General features: G+C 42.3%; 1 non-coding gene across 1 annotated transcript; it reads left to right on the top strand.

Moving 5' to 3' along the window:
- The first annotated feature begins 1,660 nt into the window (after positions 1-1,660).
- On the top strand, positions 1,661-1,735 carry Trnas-cga (transfer RNA serine (anticodon CGA)). Its single transcript has one exon. It is a non-coding gene; the product is annotated as a tRNA-Ser (tRNA).
- Positions 1,736-19,475: the final 17,740 nt, after the last annotated feature.

Raw genomic sequence — 19,475 nt, 5'->3', positions numbered from 1 at the left:
TTTGTGGGGTCTGCGCCACAGCTCTTACCAACTGAGATCAGGACTCATCAGACCAGGCCTTTGTCAGCCCATTAACCCCAAATTTCGCTGCTCTGTCGTAACGAACGCATTCATCTTACGTCCTACTGCGTGGTCCTTGGTGAGAAGTGATGCCTGAAGTTTGGTTTTCTCGGCGCGTTCTTGAATCTGTGGATCTCGGAACACTGATTTCGGGAATGGAATATCCCAGCCATCTGGCTCCAACTACCTTTCCGTGTTGACAGACAGTTAATTCCTGTCGTGCTGTTATAATCTCGTCAGAAAACTTTCCACATGAATCACCTGAATAAAAATGACCACTCCGTCGATGGACTGCCTGAAACGTAGGGCACACGCTCAATTCAATAAAGACAAGGCAATAATTACCTATCAAACACAAACTCTGGCTTATAATTTCCAACAGATTATATTTAGCAATTGCGTGACAGCAGCCAACTGCTGTTACCCCTGAATAATATACCAAATTGTAATAGAATGTTAAATATTACTAAAGAGACAAAATGCCTACTGGCGTCAAAGACCACATCAGGCAATAAATAATTTAAAGCCTTCTTTAGGTAAATCTTAAGAACCATACAAACAATAAATGTTTTACTGAGAAAAATTCCCACAGAAGCAGTACGCACTTTAAATATATATCATCAGGAAAAACTCACAATTTCTCTTTCAGCATAAGACATTAAAAACTTAGTATAAGGAAAGGCGTCATTCAGGTATTACGAAATTTCAGTGACAAGTAATGACAGAGGTGCGTGAAAACTAGAACTCAGATCGAGCCTCAATGAAAGCTTAAAGGAACGATAGAGAAAGGAAGATGGACACCTCAGCCTCACCAGGAGCAAATAATAAAATATTAAGCGTAAATTCGCTGATGAAATGGAGTCTACTGATAAGCATAGCGACCGCACTATCGGTCACAATTCAAGGCGTCTTCCCCTAGTTAAACAACCAGTTACAGCGGACGACGCGCTCCGCTGATTATACCACGTAAACAGGAACATCACACCACACAGCAACTGGGAAGTATCCAGAACAACACAATCCTTAAAACATTAGAAAAATTTCAAAGTAGGAATGCAGTTACTTTTTGCAGCCAAATTAAATCTCTTGCAGTCACTGTCTACAAAAACAGTTCACCATCCCTTTACACAGGAACCCAGATACATTAAATTTCACCATGAGAACACTTCAGATTGCTTAGAGACCACAACACATACTCTGTCTTATAATTCTAAATAATGTTGACATGAGGAAAAACAATGTTATCGGTCTCTTAATTTTACAAAGAAAGCCACTATAGGTGGACTACAGTTAATAGCAAAAGGTGGAAAGAAGTGCCAGAAAATCAAAGCTGCTGGTATTTCGGAGTTCTGGGGCACTCACTTAGATATACACTACTTTCGAGTCTCTCAAGTGCCTGCAAAACATCCATACCACTATTCAGTAAGTTTCGGACCAATTGTCAATATGAAACAGATAAACTGGGCATCCAAACACTGGAAGAGCTGAAACTTCCTGACAGATTAAAACTGTGTGTCGGACCGAGACTCGAACTCGGGACCTTTGCCTTTCGCGGGCAAGTGCTCTGTCAAGTGAATCTGTGAGGGCGGGGCGTGAGTCGTGCTTGGGTAGCTCAGTTGGTAGAGCACTTGCCTGCGAAAGGCAAAGGTCCCGAGTTCGAGTCTCGGTCCGGCAGAGAGTGTTAATCTGCCAGGAAGTTTCATATCAGCGCACACTCCGTTGCAGAGTGAAAATCTCGTACTGGGAGAGCTGTTTACTGTAAACAGCACGAACTTCAAGATACATATACACAGCAGGACTTTCCTGAATACATCCCTCCGTTTGATTCTGAAGCGTATCCGTTTGCAGTCTGATACACCCCAAAGCCACTTTCACAAGTTTATATCCTTAAGCAGCCCAGGCGACACCAATGTCCTCTCACAAGACGCAGTATACACTCCCGACAGCACGCACACCTCAGTCAGCAACCCCACAGCCCACGTGGCAGAAAGAGGCAGAGGATGCGCAAAGAGCAACCGCCGACAACCAGACTGCACACTGGAGCGCCAACCATCCTGCCAAAACCAGCCCTCTCCCCACGGCGATGTGCGATTAAATAGCCGAAAAGCGACCAAACAGGAAAACCACGGCCACGCGCTACAGAGTCTATCGTAGAGATCTTAAATGAATACACAAAAGTGACTGGCGCCAACGGCTCCACGTATCATTGCCTTTTTATACAATGTGTACGTGACACTAGCGCATCTGCATATCGCTGTCCCATAACTTTTGTCGTGTCAGTGTATATTCTTCTTTCGAGACACTGCCGATTCGATTCAACTGTTCTTCCAGGTCTTTTGCTTTCTCTCTGACAGAATTACAGTGTCATCGGCAAATCTTACAGTTTTTATTTCTTCTCTCTAAACTGTAATTCCTAATCCAAATTTTTCTTTAGTTTCCTTTATCACTTCCTCAATGTGCACACTGAATAACATCGGGAATAGTCTGCAATGTGTATCAATCCTTTCTCAACCAACGCTTCCCTTTCATGCCCCTCGAGTCTGGTTTTTGAACAGGTTGTAAACAGCCTTCTACTCCATGTATTCTGCCCTCTTACCTTCTGAATTTCAAGGAGAGTATTCAGTGCACATTGTTAAAAAAATTCTAAGTCAGGTATAAAAATAGGTTTGGCTTTCCTTAAGTGTTCCTCGTGTGTTCCTACATTTTTCCGAAATCCAATCTGATCTTGCATGAGATCTACTTCTACCACTTTTTCCATTTTTCTATAAATAATTAGTGTTAGTATTTTTGCAGCCATTACCAATTAAACTGATAGTTCGGTGATATTCACACTTGTCAGTACTGCTTTCTTTAGATGTGGATTTATTACATCCTTCTTGAAGTCTGAGGATACTTTGCCCGTCTCATACATCTTGCACACCCGACGGTTTAGATTTGTCATGGCTGGTTCTCTACCAGTCCTCTTTCAAATTCCTCTCGCAGTTTCACACCTCCATTTCATCTTCATGTATGTCTTCTTCCCATTCCATAACAGTGCCTTCAAGTTCATCTCCTTTGCATAGACCTTCTAAACTCCTTCCATCATTCAGCTTTCCATTCTTTGCTTAGGACTGGCTCTCCGTCTAATCTCTCGTTATTCATACAGCTGCTTCTCTTTCTCCACCACTAGTATTTATCATTTATTTTCATGAATGAACGACCAGACTAGGAAAGGTTTCACGAAGAATATCTTACGATAAGGAAAGGCATTAGCGTACTGAAATGACAGAGAGATAACTACAACTTACAAAACTAATATTTTATGACTCTTAGACAAGCATAATTGGTTTCAGACATAGGAACGAGAATTGTGAGAGATGATATGAGAGAACATAACATGATGTGTTACCTGGGATGAAGGGGTACGATATCGACGTATAATCCTGAACTCTGTCGCACCGGTTCTCATTCCGATCACCTAATATATTCTTCGGTAAGGCTAAACGTCATGATCTGTATTATCACCCTTTACTATTCCATTGTAAGACCAGAGGACAAAACACTATCCAACATGGCGCCTAGCTCGAGGTCCACTGTGTTGGACACTGACTATCCGACGCAGACGTTTCGGCTACAGCAGGAAAGCTACCTCGTTCGAACTGGGTGATTCTCTTTGATGCTACTTAAAGACTTGGTTCCATCAAGAAAACATTATACAATAGTGTTTGTTACTATTTTTTGTTGCCAGCAACTACCCAGATGCAGTATTCTTGCGCTCATGGCGTCGTCATAGGTAAAAGGAACCCATCTAACAGATATCGCACTCTTGGAGAAGATTAATAATTGTAAATTGAAAGGAGAACCATAAAAATTAACGTTAGCCCCCGAATATCTCATTTGCTTCTCTCTTTCGTATTGGGAACACATACAGAATAACAAAGAAAATTACAAATTTATTTATGAAGATGGTGTCTGTTCTTTCTGACATGTCCGAAAGAACAGATACCATCGGTGACCATGCAGCTCGTTAGAATGAAATTACAATGAAATGAATACCCTTAGCTGCACAGAGACGTTGATATATGTCAAGGGGCACACGTTTTCATCTGTCCCCGTTGACTTATATCAAAGCCTGTATGCAGCTAGGAGTATTCATTTCATTGTAAAATTACAAATTAATAGCTTATACATAAAATAAAATGTCACGCTTCAAATCAGTTAAACGTTCTGTGCCTTTAGGCGCCTCACTGTAGTATTCGTTGCAGTATTGATGATGAAGAATGTATGACTGAATGGTCACGTTGAGTACGTGTATCTTCTTTAGCACCGTATCATTATGTACATACATCATCGCCATTACACAGCAGACTGTCATCAGCTGAACACATATTCTGACAGACGTAGCTAATGACGTTATATTGCGTGTAACGCAGGCAAGGAGAGACTGTCATCTTGACACGTAAGAAAGATGTATGGTTGCAGATACTGTAGTACCGGCAAGAAAAAAATTGGTAAAATGATAAAAGCATACGCCTTATTTCATTCGCTTTGTTCAGTTATATATACGCAACGAGATTGAACTGAATTAAGCACGTTAAGCTACGACTCGCACAAATAGTAATTTATTAATAAAACTTGTCACTGTGCATCATATCCACCTGTGCGAGTTTTTGTACGCTTGAGCATTGTCAGGCTCAAACGTTAGCGCAGGAGCGCGAACAGTTACAAGGACACTCTGTATGCAAAGAGGCAAGACAGGAACAACAAAACGATAACGGGAAAGCCTCCTGGCATATACAGCCGACTCACGCTCGGCGAGTAAAAAGAAGGGAGTTTCGCAACGTGTTATTGTTCGGCCCAGCGTGCACTATGCGGCTTTAGCTCCAGACCGGTATTCAATTTGGACTTCCTGATATATCGCCCCCATTACAAAGACTTATCTCAGTGGAAGAGCGCATCGCCAAGCGCAGCTCGTCATGACCATTTCCCATCTGATATTTAGGATACAAGCAGACCGCCATACCGTAATGTTCAAGTACGAACATTTGTCCGACAAGATACTAAGACATGCAAAGCTGTGTTAATTACCAGTAGCTTTCCTTCAATAATGTTGTTAGTTTCACGGATACTCCTTAGATGCGATCTACCTCTATATGTGAAAGTACAACGTAACTAAAAATTCTGAAAGCATACGGTACGTTTCATAAGTGTACAAGTGCCCAAGAACGGCTAAGCGAGGAGGTTATCCGACTTCACCAGCGTTAAGACTGAGTAGTTTGGCTACAATAGTATAACATTAGAATATAATTATATAGTAGTATAAATTGACGATGAAGGAAGGTGTTAAATAAGAAGGTTGCACTGTCTGAGTGCCTCCTTAGGAGAAATCAGAGAAGCAGTCAAGTGTGTCACGTTTCCTCACAGCGTTAAATATCTAAAAACTGGTTTGGGTACAGCCGGTCGGTGTGGCCGAGCGGTTCTAGGCGCTTCGGTCTGGAACCGCGCCACCGCTAGGGTCGCAGGTCCGAATCCTGCCTCGGGCATGAATGTGCGTGATGTCCTTAGGTTAGTTATGTTTAGGTAGTTCTAAGTTCTAGGCGACTGATGACTTCAGATGTTAAATTCCACAGTGCTCAGAGCCATTTGAACCATTTTGGTTTTGGTACATGATTCTAAAAATTTATTTGTTTGTCGAGTTATATCTTGCCGGAATTTTGACGATCGCGATACAAGCATCAAGGTCTTGTGTCTGATTCAGAGTCCTCCATTGGATAGTCTCAGTGACTGACTGCTAAACGTATACGACAATATAAGGTTGGTCCATAAGTTGTAGAGTTTTTGTTTTGCTTGTTGGTATTCCGCTTTTTTAAAATATTTATTTACAATGCATTGTAATTATACAAATATAATCCACCACCTTAGTGAATTGGTGAGTACTAAGTGATACAATGTGGTTATTTGCAGCCAATTACATTTAACTTGTAAACTACAGACAGCATAGACAGTACAGGTTAATAGGCAAACTTAAGATTTATGTTAAGATATACACACTACTACCTACTTGTTAGTAATCCCAACTGCCTGCAGCGTTACAGGTGTGTCAGTGTGGATATAAACCTACTGCAATGCCTTGCTCATCGAGCTAATCCTGATGAGCGTGCCCCTGACTCTAGGCACGCCAAAATTATTAGTCGCTGTAGGTTCCTAATTTGGTATCTACTTCTAAATCCTACTAACTACTAACTAACCTACGCCAAGTCCGGTGCTGTCATTTTCGTGAAGTTAATGTACCCCAGTCGCCCTAGCTCTGCACTTGTCGGATTCCAACATTCGAGTCGACCTGTCCACGCACAGGCGGTACAGGATTAGGGTACTAGGACACGTTCAATAGTTTGTTTTTAATCACGAATGTCCCTCAGATATGCTGTCAGAACTTTACGTGATAACTCGTAAACCAGGTTATTCAAGGTTCCGAAAGTGTCTTCGTGTCTCAGCAAGTCGTATGTATCGTTGTTTGGTAGTTGTTGTCGTAATGTAACTGCTACATCATCGAAAAGGGGGCATTCGTAAACCACATGGTCGGGAATACCCTCCGATGCGGCTCAGTCACGCCCAGGCGAAGCCCTCTTCCCAAACCGGCGTAGGTATGTCGGACAGGGCCCATGACCAGTGAGAAAATGAATTAAACCCCGGGTTGGCTCGAAATACCTCATGCCTAACCTTTCTTTTACATTTGGTAAGAGTTTGAAGGTTCTTTTGTCAGATTCATCCATTTCCCATAATTCCTGTCACAGATCTTCTCCCCTTTCCTTTATCTCATCCTTGTCCCTAGCCCGAACTCCTAGAATGTTTTCTATATTCTCCTTTCTTAGCCCAGTACCATGCTGCTTGCTCCCTAATTTTGATGTCCAGAGGACAGAGCCACATTATCACTAATAGGGCACCCCCACAGATCTTAACAGCTTGTTCCTCTGTACTCTTCTCGCTGTCATGGCGGGCACCACCCTAGTGAGCCTGTGTGCCCAGAATCAGGGGCCGTAACACACTATTGGAGTTAGTATACTATTATGGTACAGTTTTATCAGCTGGGTCGGGGTAGGTGAAATCTTTTGTGTCCTATTATTGAGTACTTGTAATGCTCTTTGGGTTACGGATTCAATGTGCTTTCCGAAGTTCCACCATTCATCGATGATAACTCCAAAATAGAATGTCTCACGTCGCCTAAAAATTGGTGAGCACCCAATTTTCACTCTAGGATTTCTTACTAGCTGTCCTTTCAGCAAAAGCTAGGTTGATTTTGTTGGTGAAATAGTCATTTTTGTATTTCGGCACCATAGTTGCAATTATGTCATGGCCCTTTCTCTTTTCGGTTCAATGCTCCGGCCGCCAACCAACAGAAGGAAGTTATCGGCAAAGGCTATCACTTCTAGCACCTCTTCACTCTATTGCAAGTTGTCCAAAAGTCGCTCCATGTGGATGTCCCTGAATGGGGGACCTAAAACGGAACCTTGAGGACATCCCTTTGTTAAGGTTTTTCGCTAAATAAACCCATAGCAAACCGGAATACTTTGCCTTGGTATTCTGGTTGCTATGGGTTTATTTAGCGATTGCCGTTTTTTATTTGTAGTTCACTGTTGATGACTGAGTCTATAAAATGTCATTCTAACATTTGGCGGCAGTGTATGAAGCTATAGACGCTAGGAAACGGAGGGCCAAGTGGAGATATCGGCACATTTCCCACTTTTTCTTCTGTATGAATTCAGTAAAGTGGTGGCAGCAGCAGCAGAGGCAGCCAGATACTTTGCACCGTGTGGGGGGATTACCAAACTGGACAGAGCATGCCAAGAAAATGGTTTGAAGAAGGATCGTTTTGACGTTAGTGACTGTCGACAATTAGGAAGAACTTGGGGGTTTGATGAAGATCGTTTCAACGCCTTAATTCACAATGATGCACGTCAGTGTACTCGATAACTGCAGAATATGATGACCCCGATCATTCCAATATCGTGCGACATTTTCATGCAATGGGGAAGGTTCAAAAATCGGGTGTATTGGTACCGCATGTTCTAAGCGAAAATCCCATGTATTGCATCTCTGCTTGCTCGTCATAAAATGACTCTTGAACAACACCGACCATTCCTATCCTTTGTCGTTACTGGTGACGAGAAAGAGTGTCTTTGTACTTACATAGGGAAAAGAAGGGATTGATTGAGCCCAAATAAAGGATGGAACAGCGACGGTGTGGTGTACTACGAGCTGCTTCTCTGAGATGTAACCTTCACTGCTGATGTTTTCTGCCAACAACTGAGAAGTCTTACCGACGCAGCTCAAGAATAACGACCAGGAAGACAGCGTGAAGCGATGTTACTCCAGGATAATAGTCGCCTGCTTTCTGCTAGACTGACAAAAAGCGCAATACTGGAGATGTGTTGGGAAGTCATTCCTCACCCGCTTATTTACCTGCTCTTAAGCCCTTAGATATTAGCATTTTCCGTTCTCTATCGACACCACCTTCAAAGAACTTCCTCTCTGGATGAAAATGCCCTCCGAACAGGGCTCAATGCCAAGCGAGTACTACAGTCGTGGACTCGGAAAATTTATCCCAGATGGCAGACGGCTGTAAACGCTGAAGGACGATATATAAATGCTGGCTAAAGCCTTTGTTATGTGTATCTGTTGTGTTTATTAAAATCATGGAAAATCGCTACGAATTTATGCGCCAACCTGTTACATTTCATGTTTGACTGCTGCGTCACTTTACTTTTCCCGCATCCATCAACATTATGTGCTTCATGTTGCGAAAAATCGTTTACAAAAGTTCCCCTAATGTGGATACTAATCACTGCATTTGTTTGCCATTTTAAGATGTTTCTTCCTTACATCAAGAAATATCCAGTTGATCATAAGTCAGAAAAACATATTCTGTAGCTGCTAGTACACTACATGGAAACACTGCCAGCACCACAAAACCGCTTTAAAATGTTGCATTTCGTTTTTTATGTTCGATATCTCAAATTCGATTAGACAAGTCTTGTATTTCGATAAGAATCGTACGTGTGTAATGTCGATCTTCCGTAAACTACTTGTAGTTCCTCAATTCTCTGACAGTACACCGATGTCAGTCATGTGACTCACGCGTATCTAGGGAGTAACGTTAATATTCAGACACTATGAAATTTTTACTTTGTAGTATCGTAACTTTGTTCTTAACAAAACAAACACAAACAGTACCAAGTGTTATACCAACTTATATGTGTTTTTAATAACAGCATAGGGTTTGTTAACATAATTTTCAAATTTTTTTTAATAATACGATTTAAATAAGGCCCGGTCATGTTTTCACGTCATTTTAATATTCGGACATTTTACAGAACTAATGATTTCTTGACAATATGTTACTATCTTGTCGGATAGGCATTCTGTTGTATCACTTCTTTCAAACGCTGCAGCATACCGCTAATGATATTTCCTAAATAGTACGTGGACCATCCCATTCTTCTTTTTAGCGAAGTTTCAAAGTTTCTTTGGAAGATACTGATGTCTTCTAATTCGACCCTCTAGTCCTCCCAACACACTCTGGATAAGACTGTTTGGTGACTGAGGTGGTGGTTGTAATACTTTCGGGCAGCTGTACACCAAATACTTGCTCAATGAGAGCCTAACGTTTATGGGCACTGTGCTGGTAAAAAATTAACGTGTTTGATGTTAACATTTGTCCAGCACTTTTCCCTAAGTTGATTTTTAGTATGTTGTGGTGTACAGATTTGTCCGTAATACCGCCGATGAACACCAATGCCGCTGGTTCGAATATGGACATACTGCCCCAGACAGACGCTGTCAGCCCCATGTTTTACAGTAGGCCTAACTAAAGTGACTTTAAATTCTTGATTCTTCTTCAGCGACTATCCTTCGTCCATCCGACCCAAAAATTTTGAATTTACTTCTGTAAGACGTCGTTCCACCATGTTCCTTCTTCTTGAGAAACCTTTTAACTTTCTTCCCACTACTCTTGTAAGCAAATTTTGGTTTCTAACTCAGAGTATATAACGATCAAAACAATTCCTACGCTGCCAACTGTCGGAATATGAAAGTAACGTGAAAACAGAACAGCATTTCATTTAAATCAATTAAACACTTCGTACTGTTATTTACTGGATATTTAACTCAATAAAATACTTGATTATTTTTTGTTTTCTTAAGAATTAAGTTATGTTACTACAAAGTAAAGATCTCATAGTGTCTGAATATTAAAGTTACTGTCTGCATGTACTAACTTAAGAAATTAATATCGAAGAGAGTGGTTTCTTACCCTCATGGACCTACCTGACACTCATCGAGTGTGGGCAGTATCATCTGCGTGGGTAAGCAGCTTGTGCGTTGCAGATTTTTGTTTGATGACCACTACGAAAGGGCTCTGCTTTGAATCACGCGTATTTTAAGTACACAAAAATCCTTTCGCAAGTAGACAGCACTGCTCCGAAAGGAAAAAGCCTTGACAGCGAATTTAAGAACAAGTGTGTCCCACGACTTGTAGCGAGATACTTAGGTGGCTTACATGTCTTATATCTTTGGTGTAAGAAGAGTCTTGGAGATGACTATGAGTTGAGTGAAGTGTCGAGTTTGTGTTGCTGATGTAGAATATAGGATATACAGGGCAAAACACGTTGCTAGCACGTAGGCTGTTCCTTCGAATCGCACTAAGATCGCAGTGTAACGTTTCCATTCGACAATCAGTTCACAAAGAAGTATGCCCTCAACGACGTTTTGTGGATAAATCTGAAATGTAGCACTGGTCTTTAGCGTAGAATCTGGCGATCAGGGACTCGAGCATCTTCCCTTCTCTTACTGGCCTTGATATTTTTTTCCCACCACCAGTTTTAGAGATTCGAACTGGATACTTCAGATTCGTGCGTCACTGCACATCCAGAGGTTAGTGATCCTGGCGACGGTGGCCGACAACCATGGCAGTTAACTCTTCACGCCTGTACACACTAATACAGGTATCTTACTATGATTGAACGTTTTAATCGAGATAAAACGTTACCATATGTTTGTTCAAATAGGGTGATGAGGCGCAGTTGCTGAATGACTGTATGTGACGTTAGCTGAAGTATGACTTTTAAAAGGAACCGAAGTTATATGTGGTGTCACCAGGGTAGTGTTGCAGGACAGTAGTTGTTATGTTATACAATAATGTCTTTGCTGATATAATTAATTGCAATCTCAGGGTGTCGTAGATAGTGCCGGTATCTGTGAGGAAATACCATACAGTAGAACTGGCAGTAATATAGAATTGGATCTCAATAAACTACAATCTGTTGTGAAGACTATCAATTAGGTCTTAATGAAAAGCCATGAAAACCACTTCACGATGTGAAAAAGAGTTCTCTTCAAAGACAAGGATTAGGTGGCCTCAGCTAGAGATCACAAACGTTCTATGCTGTAAGAACTGTGAAATTATTTTTATTTAATTTAGTGGTTTCATTTTTTTCGTACGGTCGCCTAATAAGATTTTTAAAATGAATTTACGTTAGGTATTAAATGACGTAGCTGGACCCTATCCCCACTTTACCACAGTTTCTAACGACATACCTAATGACAAAAAATAAGGATTGAGTGAATAACGATTCGCTCACAATTCGTAAGTCAACGGTAGGGTAATCGAAGTCCGAATACACAGCAACACACTGAATAATGGATGATACATTTTACATCACTTCTTAATTGTCTAGCACCTTTTAACATCAGATCATTCTTGTGACAGTTCAGTACACACAAGTTACGACTGAATCCAGTACTTATCAGACAGTTCACCTGAAAGTTTTGGAATTTTGGAAATTCTTTAGAAGCACTGTATTGAAAAGCCAAATCTTCCTTGAATTTGAATATTTTATTTTTTGAGTGATTTTTGAGAAAGCAGAAACACTCAGTTTATTAGCAATATAGATTGCAAAGCTTTATTCGTAAGTATTTGTAGTGATTTCCTATACTTCGTTGAATTTAAGTAATATGCGAGAACTACGCTTGGCTAAAGACCCATAATGTTTTATTCAGTCAACAAGAACAATAGCAATACACACTGAACTTCATACCAGTGGGGCATCTCTCTCTGTACTGTTACTGAAGCAAATGCTTAACTACATTTGCTCATACACACAAGGATAGAAACTATTGCTTGTATACCAAGATAGTTTGTAGTTAATTAAAGGCGATGAACTTATGTGATATCAAATTTTACAAAAAATATTTATGCTCACCTTGCTACAAAAATAAATTAAAACAAGTAACAGCTCTTGCAGTTGATGGTCGATGATGGTGCGATTTCTGCTCAGTTCGTTGGTGCTCAGACGAGTTACGTCAGGCTCTACAACTCACGTAGTGTTTGCACGTTTTTGTTTCTTGCATACCCCTTTAGGTGCAATTATCATTCCAACAGCTGTACTGTAACGGGCTGAGCTTTTTGCGCGTGATCCAACCTGCAGCGCGCCTCTACCCGAGAGTGAGTTTCCCAACTTGTGCCCGCATTCATCGAAAGATATACAAACAACCTGCCTAACCAGGATGCGATTATAAACTCTCTTTGATAATTACAATTTCTTTGAAGTATTTCCTACACGTTTCTACTGAACCAGTTTACGTTGGCAAACAGTTAAGCAGTAATGTTACAAGAACCTTGCAGAATAGATACTATTTCTTGGTGGTATTAGGCAAAATAAAAAGATACGGTGAAACAAATATTAAGCTGTGTTAGATTTGTGTAAGATGGCTATGTAGCTAAGTTACAATCTGTTGCTAAAGCACATAGTAGGACGGCTACGATTTAGTGTTAAGATGCTGGTGAACTACAATTTATCTACAGACGTAGAGGAATACGAAATACCGAGTACTTGAACGACTCACATTTCATTACTCCTCTCGTTTATGGAATACATGTGACGTTGGAGATCTCAGTATATTGTTCAGTAAAAGGTATCTACTACCACAAATGTCTGACTAAATTGCGGAGAATAGTTGTAGATGTAGAATTAAGTGCCTAATTTTATTTCTTTCATCATTTTGCTCATCGAATGTACACTTTCTCTCAATTAACAAACACTCTCACGATATTCCTTATATTCTCTATGTCTTCAGAAAACATATAATCCCCACTCCTCACTTGTACAGGAGACGATGGTCATTATAGAGGTTTTTTCTGTCAGTGACAGAATGCAAATCTGCGGGCCAACAAATCCGGACATTCCGCAAGATATGTTTCCGGTGGGTAACGTATAACTAGGTCCATTACAACCGGTGTTAGTTTGTCGTGAAAACCGATTCCTCAAGTAGAATTATGAACCTATATGAGAGGCTACTAAATTTTAATTCCTTTTGTACACAGGCAGTCTGACATCCTAGTCACCTGCGATATTGCTGACATTTGATTTATATGCATAACGCCACGCTGCAAGGCATATTTTCGGCCTAAAGTTTCGTCTTCCATTGCTGAAGACTTCATCAGAGGATTCAGCGACTCAGGAAGCTGTTGTAGACTCAAACAAGCTCAGCAAGCTCAACTGTTTATGTGTTTTGACGCAACGGTCGGTTCGTGACGTCGTCATACCACTGTCTAAGACCACGAAGTCGCGCCATCGTATGATACGGAGCTTGCGGTGGCGACGAATTGGCACTGTTAGTTCTATTTAGCACTAGGGTCCATGACTTGTCTAATGACGGTCCCTTTTTCTGTTGAAATTGTTTTTGTGCTTTTGATTTTCTATGGCCTCTTTGTACATTCTAGTAATAATCAGATCTTACTAAAACAGCAGTGTTAGAGAAACAAATTTGGTAGTTTCCCGATTCCAGTGCGTGATCTGCTAATGTTGCGGGCCCTAGTGCTACATAAATCAAATAGCGCCAACTCTTCCCCACTTCCAACACCGTAGCATACGTCGGCGCGACTCTGTCTTATCGTTAGACAGCGGTCGAGGTCCACGAGAAAGACATGCCGAGGCGCTTACGTCACGGTGGGTCTTACGAGTGCAGCCGTCTCCGGCGGGGAAGATGAGTTTAATAATACATGACTGCGTGTTTAAGTGCATGCAAACTCTCGACAGCTGACGATAAGGTTAAGATCTTTTGGTGGGTACCTTCTCAATTAAATACTGATTTCCTGTGGACTCCGCACGGAGCCGAGCGTTGGCGAAGTATGGCGGACAAGCCGACTAGTGTGACGTCACAAGTCCGTTGCAGGGTGCGTATTTCACACGAGACTCAGGCAGTGGTCTGATGAAGCCACGAACCGACCATTACGTGGACACATACAAACATTTCGGCTTGCTGAGCTTGTTTTGAGTCTGTAACAGCTTCCTGAGTCGCTAAATCCTCTAAGTCTTCAATAGTGGAAGACGAAACGTTAAGTGCCTTGCACCACGAACTTATGTCAATACAACAAGTATCAGCCATATCGTGCTAACAGACAGGCAACACTACGTGAAATAACCGCAGAAATCAATATGGGACGTATGACAAACGTATTCGTTAGGAGAGTGTGGCGAAATTTGGCATTATTTGGCTATGATGGCAAACGACCAACGCGAGTGCCTTTGTTAACAACATTAGATTGCCTGCTGCGACTCCCTGGGCTCGTGACCACATTGTTTGGACCTTAGACGGTTGTAAAGCAGTAGCCTAGCCAGATGAGTCCCTATTTCAGTTGATAATAGGTGATATTAGAGTTTGAGTGTGGTGCAGACCCCACGAAGCCAAGGAGACAAGTTGTCAACAAGGCTCTGTGCAAGCGAGCGGTGGCCCCATAGCGGTGTTGGCAGCATTTACAAATAATAGACTGCGCCCTCTGATCCAACTGAACTGATCACTGGCTGCCAGCGATTATGTTCGGCTACCTGAAGGCCATTTGCGGCCATCAACGCACCTCATACTCCCAAAGAAAGATGGAGTTATTAAGGATGACAGTGCACCATGTCACCGGGCAATGATCGTTCACAGTGTGGTTTAAGAAACATTTTGGACGATTTTAGCGAATGCTTCGGCCACTTCGATACCCCGACATGAATTCGAACGTTTATGGGACATAATGGAGTAATTAACTCGTGTACAAAATTCCTCACTTCAATACTTTTGCAGTTATGGACGGCTATAGAAGCAGCACGGCTCAGTATTTCTGCAGGGGATTGCCAACGTCTTGTTGAGTCCATACGACGTCGAACTGTGGCAATACGAAGGGCAAAACGAGATCCGACACCACATTATGAAATACCCCAAGATTTTTGTCACCTCAGTTTATACCCTGAGTAATACTCCAGTGGCAGGAGGTGGATGATATAGCCACTGCAAAAAGCCAAATGTCTAGTGTGACATGGGATGACTGTGACGTGGTCATAAAGCAAGAGACTCTAAACTTAAGGAGCTAGAGAAACTGTACACCACCGATATAAAGCAACAAGTTGAGGTAGCCTTGGGGAGGTGTTATGAAAGCGAAAGGAAAGTATGTCATTGTTCACGTAGAGAAAACAAAGAGCCGAGACAGAGGAAAGAGACAATGTTTATCAGGATAATGAAAACCGCAGTTGTCTTAAGGTAGCCACAAAGAGAAAACAGGAAGCGACTCTGCTTCAGCACCGAAAGAGTGTAGGCTCGGTCAATGAGCAATCTAACGAAAGAGAAAACACACTGAACCATTTCATTTGTATCAGGGCAGTGCCACTGGATGGAAATTACTGAGATTGTTGGTGATGAAGCAGACGTGGTGACAAAGGAGTTGCCCGTGGATGTATTCTGTCGAGTTTTAGGTAGAAGATCAGAGAGGAATTAAGTACCTTAAGTGCGAAGAAAAATATTTTGCTAACTGGGCACGCGATCCATTGCACTGAATGTATGTTAAGATCTATTTTTATTACTGTGTTTCCTTCTCAGTAGTTACTGTATCATTTTCGTTACCTTAAGAGTCTGCTCACGTTTTGTCTTTGTTCTTTTCCAAAGGATGATCTCCCTGTTTTACAGAACCTTTGAATGAACCGCACCTAGTCTACAACGAAGCCATATTAGGTTCATAGTTTGTCTCTCATAGGTAGTGACCATACTGGCACCGAAACTTAAGGTAACAGAGAGAAGGTCGAAATACTGAACTGGATCTTCCGAAATCGTTTCACCGAGGAAGATCGTGACACGCTCCCTTCGTTCAATCAACCATGGGTGTCAAAATGGCACATATTGGGGAAACAATTCGTGGAACAGGAAAGCAAATACAGTTTCTTAGTAGTGGAAACGTATCATGACCAGACGAAATATTCACAAGATTCTAACAGGATTATGCCAAAGAGTGTGTTCTCCTTCCAGCTGCATTCTGTTCTAAATTTCTGGGAAAACGAAGGGTACTTAGCGACTGGAAATAAAGCGCAGGACATTCCCGTCTTCAAGAAGGGCTCTGGTACAGATATACACAATTATAGGCCTGTATCGTTGACGCAAGTCTGTTGTAGAATTATGGAACTTATTCTATGCTCAAGAATTATGGCGTTTATGGAGAGCAAAACTCAGAACCGTGTCGCAGGTTCAAATCCTGCCTCTAGCATGGATGTATGTGATGTTCTTAGCTTAGTTCTAGGGGACTGATGACCTCAGATGTTAACTCCCATAGTGCTCAGAGCCATTTGAACCATTTTGAGCAAAACTCAGCTTGCTTTGGTGCTCCGTGAGATCCGTAGAGCTGTAGACAACGGCGCTCAGCCTGATGCCGCGTTCCTCGACTTCAGGAAGCCATTTCACACAGTTCCAAACTGCTGATTAGTGAACAAAATACGAGCTTATTGAGTATTGACTCGTTCGATGACCATGGAGAGTGCTTCTTAGTTTGGTCCCACGGAACAATAAATAAATAAATAAAATACTGAACAAGAGCTGCATTGGATACAAGACTTCCTTACACACAGAACTAAAAACGTCGCTCTTAACGGAACAAAGTCGTCAGATGTGAAGGTGATTTTGGAGTACTCCAAAGAAGTGTGATAGCAGTGTTGCTGTTAACGGTGTATACAAATGATATTGTAGAAAGCGTCGCAAGGTATTAAACACCTTTCGCATAGGATGCGGCTGTCAATAAAAATACAGCAACACCAGAGGACAGTATCGATTTTCAGAATGACCTACAGAGTATTGATGAGTGGTGCAGGCTCTGGCAGTTGGTTCAAATGGCTCTGAGCACTATGGGACTTAACTTCTGAGGTCATCAGTCCCTTAGAACTTAGAACTGCTTAAACCTAACTAACCTAAGGAAATCACACACATCCATGCCCGAGGCAGGACTCGTACATGCGACAGTAGCGGTCGCGCGGTTCCAGACTGTAGCGCCTAGAACCGCTCGGCCACTCCGGCCGGCCGCTCTGGCAGTTGACGTTGAACGTAAATAAATATAACATACTTCGCGTACGTAGGGAAAGAAATCCACTACTGTACAACTACGCTATTCATGACTAATTGCTGGAAACAGTATTTACCGTGAAATTTCTACGAATAACTATCCAGGGAGGCGGTAAGTGTAATGGTCCTACACAAAAAAGAGAGAGAGAGAGACAGAGAGAGAGAGAGATAGAGAGAGAGAGAGAGAGAGAGAGAGATAGAGAGATAGAGAGAGATAGAGAGATAGAGAGAGATTGAGAGAGAGAGATAGAGATAGATAGAGAGAGATAGATAGAGAGAGAGAGAGATAGAGATAGAGAGATAGAGAGAGATAGAGAGATAGAGAGAGATAGAGAGATAGAGAAAGATAGAGAGATAGAGAGAGATAGAGATAGAGATAGAGAGAGAGAGATAGAGAGAGAGATAGATAGAGAGAGAGATAGAGAGAGAGATAGAGAGAGAGATAGAGAGAGAGATAGAGAGAGAGATAGAGAGAGAGATAGAGCAGAAAAAGAATACGAAAAATTCGTAGGAATAATTTTAAGGCCATGTAACTCGTCTACGAGAGAAATGTCTTTCAAGGCATTTGATCGACCCATTCTTGAGTCTTGGTAATAAATCTGAGATCCATAGGGGGTACGACAGATACACGAGGTAGAGAATATCCAAAGAAGAGCAGCTCGTTTCCACACGGATTCGATTAGTCATCGTGAATGCGCTTCAGAGATGCTCAACGAACACCAGTGGCAGACACTTCAAGACAGCCTTTTTGCATCACGCAGGGGTTTGCAACTAAAATTTCCAAGAGCACTTTCTGGGAAGAGTCGAAAGAAACATTATTTCCGCCTACATACATCTCGCAAAATTATCACTACGAAAAAACTCGAAACATTAAATCTATGAAGGCTTACCACTAATTATTATTCACATGCTCCATTCGCAGGTGGAACAGCGAAGGAACGGAGGGGCGTGAGGAGGGAGGAGAAATATGTTAATGGTACCCTCTGCAGAACACGGTTAAGTCGCTTGCGGAGTATAATGTATATCTTGCTTGTGATACGTTACGTGACTCCTGGCATCTACCATCCTTGTTTATTTCAGACTACATCACAACAGAGATGATTCTGACTCGTATGGCTGCTAACCCAGTTGCTGTTTTCCAGTACTGATTTTGCAAGTGCGTGTGAGCCGTGCGTGGCTCGCGCCAGTGCCATCTCTTATTTTACATCCTGGTTTCTTCGTGTTCCCGCCGCGTTATGTTAGTTTCAACTTCTGTTGTCACTGAGTTGCTGCGTTGTCTGCCCGTCAGCGGCAGCGGCAGCGCCTGTCGATGTAGCCCTGAGGTGTTATCTTTGCAGCACTGCTATTACTTCCAGGTTGTCGTCTGTCGTGGAGTCAGATGGAACGTGCCAGGAAGGCAGTTAGGACCTGCCTGTCGTGGAGTTGGAACGCGGCACTGGTTCAGTCGGGCTGGAGCAGCAGTGAGGCCTGGATGTCCATGGCTCGGCCGACCTTTGCCGCCACGCATCACTTGAGCCGGGGACGGTTTCGTGGATCGTCGGTCGGTAGTCTTACTGGACGACATGGGTTGGCTGTGTGTGTGTGTGTGTGTGTGTGTGTGTGTGTGTGTGTGTGTGTGTGTGTATCGACTCCCGATTTGTCTTCGTGATCGCACAACCACTGCTGAGTGTCTTTCAAGTCTTTGTGCAAGTGTTTGTCAAACTGTGTAAGTAGTTGGCGTCATTACCACTGACAACTTGTTTTAAATGTTGTCAGCGTACTGGCAGTCAGTCGGTCGGTTGGTTGGAGCGGATCAGCAAGAAAGTCTCCGCGTGGCGCAGTCAGCTAGACCCGCTGGCGGTCTCTGTGCAGTGTTTGGAGCATGTGGAAGCTCTTCCGAGTGCTACGAGCTTTATGAATCAGCGACCCAGAACATGAAAGTAGAGTGGTGATTTAATTACCGAAGCCACGTCTGTTCACATTGCCCATTTGGTTGGTGATTCGCTGTTGGCGGTATTCCTCGGAGCAACAGCGAGTGTTGG

Source organism: Schistocerca gregaria, chromosome 4, assembly GCF_023897955.1.
Source record: "Schistocerca gregaria isolate iqSchGreg1 chromosome 4, iqSchGreg1.2, whole genome shotgun sequence".
In the NCBI taxonomy this organism is placed as follows: Eukaryota; Metazoa; Arthropoda; class Insecta; order Orthoptera; family Acrididae; genus Schistocerca; species Schistocerca gregaria.
Note: the sequence above shows the minus strand (reverse complement) of the source record. Positions and strands in the feature narration are given on the sequence as shown.